Below are 7,047 nucleotides of genomic sequence, written 5' to 3'. Positions count from 1 at the left end.
CAAAGTTAAATTCAGTTCACTACACTATTTTAGGCCTAGGGCCACACTAATTCTGGACAACACTGTTGCCTGAAATACTTTTGGGAATGCTTTTAAAGCGTAGCCTTAATTTTTAGTTTTTGACCACGATGACATTAGCAACACTTTTAAAGTATGCTTTTTAGTTGTATAGACTACACTTAAAAGAGTTGTTATATCATGATATAATTGATGATACTTCTTTACATATATGACAACACTTTCAAAGTGTGCTATTTTTATAATTGTAAAAACAACACATTACAAGTGCAGCATTATAATTTTTTTCTAAAATTATCACTAAAATATTGTACTCCCTCCAATTTCTAATTGGCCAAAAAAATAATAAATTAAAAAATAAAAGCTCACTCTATTTTTTGCCCAAATACACATACGAGCTGCAAAACCCTTTTTCCCTTTGCTTCACATTTCCACCCATAAATTCTCTATTGGCCCAAAGATGTCTGTTTTTGCCAAATCGAAAAATAATTACTTCTCCATCAAAATAGAGAACTCTCGTAAGAGATTTCTTCTCGAGAATAAGTACACTAAAAATAAGGATCCAAATCACATACAGAGCTTTCGTGAAGATTTTGTTCATAGACTTTCTCATCTGCTTTTGCAAATGATTCTATATTAATTACTCAAGTTTCTTGTAATATTCTTGTCGTTCTTTTAATTTTTCTTACAATGCTCAGATATGTTGTGTAATGGTCTTCTAGAATTGGAAAGACGATGACTGCTTTTGCTGTGCCATCAGTTTTTTAGGTATGTTAATGTCGCATATGGATTTACTTAAGATTTCTCTAGATTATGTTAATTTCTTTTAGATATTTATAGTCTGCTAAATTGATTAAGGATTCTATAGATCTTATTCTTGAAAGCCAATTTCTGTTTTAATAGAAAAAGTACTTTTTGATGTCAAGCCCATTAAGAAAATTTGTATTTTAGTGAAATTTAATATGAAATAAGTCGCTACATATCTGAGAATCCTATCCAGCTACCCAATGACCTATAATGCTACTCGCCATCAAATCAGGGCTAAGAGTTTCTGTCTGAAAACTTTTCAAGCTTATCAAGAAAAGTAATTTTGTTATCTTTTTAAAAGCGTGTTATCGTGCATACCATTCTTAACATCCCCTGAAGGTTGCGCATCATTATTTCCCATCTTATCGATGATCTCAAATTCTCAATGGGCTCTTCTACTAAACTCTCATTCATATAATTGGTAATCATGAAGTTGAAGGGGAGAACTTGTTTTGCAAATCCCATATTACCAACACTAGAGTACATAGAGATTAAAGAGCTATAAATATGGGTATTTGGTTCTATTCCCTTCTTAATTGTTTGTGTATATACTTGTTTACCTTCAAGCACAGATTCAACTTGATACAAGCTTCGGGAACAAAAGTATATGTATGACTATCCTATAATACTTCATGTGTTACTAATCCTTCATAGAGAAACAACGACTCCATAGGGCGTTCGATAAAAATCATTCCTCTGATCATAATATTATATGAAAAAAAATGTATTAGGTGATTGAATTGATGAATTGAAGACTAAGAATGTCATTCTTCCTAATCCCTATTCTTAAATGCACAGAATTCTTCTCCAATTCGTCAACTAATGTGACTAGTTCAAGAGATGAGCACTTGCTTCTTTGTACATTCTAATTGGCATAGTTTTGCAGTACTCTACATGCTTTGTTTAGAAATAATACATATGTTTCAGACCTTATCTCTGACATAGATCGAAGGTAGGAAAGTTACATGTTTTTAGGGAGGAGAGCATAAGTTCATGGAAATGGATTACCTGAAAGGATGAAAGGGAACAACTCTTACAGGGTTTGTAATGGCTTGATTGATTTACATTTCATCTCAAAATTGAAGCCTAATTCTTCTTTTCTTGTTTTGTTTTTCCATTTGGTCTCTTTGAAAAATACTAGAGTTGGGGTTTAATAAGTCATTTTTCAATCTAGAGTGGAAGTCAGATTAGTTGCACCAAACTACAATAAGTCTAAATAAATAGACATTTTATCTTTGATTTCTGATTTTTTTTATTCATCTGAATTATTTAATCTAAATCAGAAAATCTGTAATCTTCCTGTAACATGTTATGAAGTGTATGTGAAAGTATTTTTCAACTGATAAACGTCTATCTATCTAAGCCTATAAACTATCTCGTTCAACCTCTTAAGTTGTAACAGTTTTACGATAAGTTCAAATGACTATTTATTTGAAAGGGGATGGAAAAATCTTAATTATAGATTGCCTACGGTTTCCCCTTCTCCTATTGTGAAAATAGATGCTATTATTGGATGGTTGATGAAAAGCATCTAGCAAATGGTAATCATCATGTAACGTGTTGTGGAGTGTATGTGATAGTATTTGAACTAAAAAAGGAAAATTTTCCTGTGGTATCACATCCAGGAGAGATGTGATAGCCAAATTTTAAAAGCAAACATGCTCAGATGCATATCAGAGTAAAGGAAGGTGTGGTGCATTCTACGTGATAACTTGTCATGTTGAAGACATGGGATCTGAAAGATGAATACTATTGTTTCTTTATTTTTTGCTTGCACCTTTGCCTTAATGCTTCCTACTGTCCTAACTGTGATCAGAAGTTATAAGTGTATCTGCATGTCTGGTAGTCCATTCATCTATGAGTCACAAGTTATAAGAATATCTACCCTTGAGTGATTCATTTTTAAGATTTTGTTATATATATTTCTTCTTGCATTGTTTATAGGCATCTCTTCTTTCTTCATCAATGTGAAACAACCTCTGATTGTCTGGCACATTGAAAACATCCTTTTGCATGTTATGTTTTCTGAATTTTGTTTATTTTTTAAGTTACTTATTCTGTTGTAATTGGTTTCTACCTCAGATCTTGAGTGCTTTTTTACTGTAATTTGCAACCTTGTCAAGAAAACTAAGAGTTCGGACCAAGTATACGAGATGGCAGAGCTCATATCCATTACACTGTCCCAACAACCAAGTGATAAGCTTGATTTTCACTTAAAAATGTATCATGTCTTGAAATTAATAACTTCAATTCCTAGATTTTTTTCTGGTGTCACAGCGCAGTTTCTTCTTCCTCTCATTTCAGATTGGTCAATCTCTACAACCAGTTGGATAATCCTTATAGCCGTTTCTTTGTGTAGATGAAGGCCCTTAATTTGTCCATGAATGAAAAAGTCGTTGAACATATCTATCCATCTTTCAAAAAAATAGATAGCTTTTTGAAAGAGTGGAATCTTGGAGTTGAAGATCAGAGAGGGTTGTTTCTTAAGATCTAAATCATTCTGAAGGAAACCAAGGGGTAAGAGTGAATGACTTGTATTTTCTGGAGAAACCTCTGCTTAAAATTTTCGCATTCTTCATTTACTCCCATTCATATTTGCATCTCTTCAAAAGAGTCCTTCAAGTTTCTTATAAAGTATATGGGAAGCTTTCTATGCAATTATCGCCTTTGTAAAGGAACCTGACATGTTTCAGGTATATCTATGTTCAATAGAACTCTAATGTTGAATTGCTTGGGTAGAAAGGCAACTGTTTTCTAATTTGAACAATCTACTTTTTTTTTTAGATTCTGAATTGTCAAATGCTTTCTCTTCCCATGCGCTGTCGGTATCTTATAGAGCATATAATTTTCAGTACATTGGATATGTTCTATTGCTAGTATGTAATTGTAGAGGTGTCTCAAATTAAACTCTTGTATTAGAGTTACGTGATGTTTGTGGGAGGTGACATGTATACTATGGAATTAGTTTTAGAGCATGAAAGTTTGCCCGAACATCAGGATTAGCCATAAAAAGACTCTACTATAATACAACATGATTGCCTCCCTCCTCATCACTGTTGATTTGAGTGATTTGCTAGGTAGTTGGAATGAAGAAACCAACATCATACACAATGTGGTTTTAATTTTACTATTTTAGACACTACTTGCCATATTCACTCTTGGCTTTTAATATGGTAGTGTGGCTTGTTAGATATGCCTGCTATAGTTAAATTGGAGAAAGATGCTAAAGATACTCTAGCGATCAGGAGGTTAATCTTGCATGAGGTTAGATGATTATATGTATTTACAGGGGGTAAACGAAGAATTATTAAAAACCTATGGTAAGTACTTGCATTTCTGCTAAATGGAACTTTGGTGCATTTTATGAGCGAACCCTTGAATTTATAATGCTGCTCTTGGCCTGATTCTTCTGGTTAATGTTGCAGGACTTCTCCATGAAGATTGTCTCGTCTGATAAGCTCAACCTTGTGCCATTTGAGCATGCTGATATACCTAACCTTTACGAGATGAGGTTAGAGAACACAATGAAAGATGTAAAATCTGCAAAAGATATATTGAAACATAAGATGATATCTCAAAACATAAAATTCAAGTTCAGAATATTCCCTGTAACTAAATTCAAGGCCACACTGTAAAGTTGAAAGGACAATAAAAGTCATTTGCTTATTCATAATTTCTTTGAAAGCTATCCTATCCGTCACAATTTTCCTCTCTTTTTTTTCTATTTTTTTGTTTACTAGACTAAATTTTCCTCTTCTTCTGCAGGGGAGAACATGGACGTTGAGCTTGCTGGGAGCCAAGTATCATAAGTCAAATAGCTAGCTGGAGTATTAATGTCATTTTCAAATAAGGCTATCTGTGGCATTTCGAGTTCCCCTTAGTGTGGAAGCCACAGGCAAATAACTTTTTGCATCTATCCTATTTTGTTATTATATTTTATTTGTTTTCGCTTCTTAAAACTCTTGTTTTAATCTATTGTTAATTTTTTTTGCAATACTAGATAATCTATCCGAACAAAAATTATTATTTTTCAATTAGAAATTGTGACTATAAAAATTCTAGAAAACATTGCCACATTTTGAAAGTGTCGCAAGAGTGCAACACCCGAGCTACCCCCGAGATGCGGACACGGAAGACCCACAAGTGATTCCACCCCGAGCTACCTCCGAGACGCGTACACGGAAGACCCACACGTGATTCCAAGCTAACACTGCTGGCATGTGCATGAGCATACTAAAGAATATAAACTGTTGCGGAAGCTAAATCATAATTTCTAATGAAAAGATGGGGAATACTCATATGCTAAAACTTATATATATGAAAACTGATGAGTTTAATACAAAGGAAATATTAACTCAATACCAAGCTGAATCTAACTATGTCTGAAATAAGCCTCTAAACTGGACAAGAAATACTGGGACACGCCCCCAGCTAAATCTAGCAAAAACTGAAACTAAAATGACTAAAGACTGAAATGACACTCACGACTGTTGTCCTCGGAGAATGGGGACTCACCAATGAATCTGCTGAACTGGAGATTGGAAATTGATCTATGCGTGATCTTGATGCTGAGAACCTGAACCTACATTACGAGAAGATGTAGCGCACGTATGCATTAGTACTTGAAAGGTATTGAGCATGTAGGATAGAGTAAAACTGAATAAATCATAATTGAACAAGCATAAAAGCAACTATAATAATAATCTGACATAATAAATTGAATTATGAGCTGACCGGATGCAATAACCAATTTATAACATGCTAAAACTGAATATTGAATATACTGATAAACAGTCAATGCAGAGAGTCTGACTGAACTGTGGGAGCTACTAATAACCGATAATAAAATCACATGAGCTAAATGTGAAGTCCGATGTATACGCCACATCGAGAGGACCCAATATACCCTGACAAAGGTATAAAAGCACGCTGGCGTGATCACTAAACAAATTGCCCACAAAGGGGACATACAACCTACTTGGCTAGTGGTTCTGGGACTATTAGGTATGCTTAACCCTAGTCCAACTCGGTATTATGCTACTCCCAATGAATTCAGTAAATTTACCGATGATGTCTGAATTTCTGTAAATATTGTATAGCTCGAAACTGCACATGCAAACTGAGAATGCAATAATTAATCTGGAAATTATGCATTTATAACTGAGGCATGTATATATGAAGTGTATGAAATATCTGACCTAGCATGTATAATTGAAGAACTAAAGGAATACAAAGCTAGGGTTCTGAAATTCATGCGATAATTTGAGTAATAACATGATAATCTAATTTGGAACATATATTTTATAAATTCATAAAGTTCTAACAAAGTTCTAGAAACCCTAGGTGTAACCATGATATGGGAATCAAGAATCAGACTGAAAACTAGGGACCCAATGGGTGAAAGGAACCCGCTAGTGAAATACCACATACCTGGTGATCAAATCCGTGGAAAAATACTTAAGTTTCGGGGCTGGAACTGTTGGAGCTTGCTGCATTCTTGAACTAGGATTCTTGAGCTTTTTCTCCTCTCTTGCTTCTCCTCTCTTGCTTCTAATTTTCTACGTTTTGATTTAATGATTTGACTTGGATATGTTTTAATTATGTTTCTAGGCTTAAACTGATTAAAATCTTATTATTTAGGGTCAAAACGACATAACTTAAGGTTTAAACGAAGTGGGAAAGTTCCAAAAGACACCTGGGAAAGTTGCCGTCGGACCAAACGACGGCCAGGACTGACCGTCCGTCGTCTAACTGACATCTCCTCGTTGGGTACGTCGACTGGGCCTATTCGACAGGCCTTTACTAAAATGGGCATAAATTTTTACTCAGAGGTGTGATATTAGCAAGGTCGATGGCTATGGAAATCTAATTCAATTATCTATCTGTGGGTAGGTCATGGGACACCTAATTTATTTTGTGCTAAGAGTTATGACAATTTGAAGTTGACCCAACTGTATTTCACCCTTAATTGTCTGCTAATTCCCACCTACAGTCATACCTATGGACCATAGGTCCACCTACGGATCGTGCTGGTCATCCGTAGCTCTTGTCAGAGAGTGGGTGAATGGGTGTCTTGATCGACGGTCATAGACTACGGACCGTCGTCTGACCTACGGACCGTAAGTCTATCCGTCTTCCAAGACTTAACCAATTATTTTGGGCTGAAATTTTTGGGAGTTTTTGATCCCATCGACGGTTGTGCAGGACGGACTGTGGGTCAGG

General features: G+C 35.0%; 1 long non-coding RNA gene across 2 annotated transcripts; it reads left to right on the top strand.

Moving 5' to 3' along the window:
- Positions 1 to 422: 422 nt before the first annotated feature.
- Positions 423 to 4,831, top strand: LOC114075545. 2 transcript variants are annotated; one of them, XR_003575929.1, is made up of 5 exons: positions 423 to 1,865; positions 2,908 to 3,046; positions 3,130 to 3,342; positions 4,251 to 4,336; positions 4,591 to 4,831. It is a non-coding gene; the product is annotated as an uncharacterized LOC114075545 (long non-coding RNA). The 2 variants fall into 2 exon arrangements; XR_003575928.1 differs by having other exon boundaries at positions 2,908 to 3,342.
- Positions 4,832 to 7,047: the final 2,216 nt, after the last annotated feature.

This window comes from Solanum pennellii, chromosome 1, assembly GCF_001406875.1.
Source record: "Solanum pennellii chromosome 1, SPENNV200".
Taxonomy (NCBI): domain Eukaryota; kingdom Viridiplantae; phylum Streptophyta; class Magnoliopsida; order Solanales; family Solanaceae; genus Solanum; species Solanum pennellii.
Note: the sequence above shows the minus strand (reverse complement) of the source record. Positions and strands in the feature narration are given on the sequence as shown.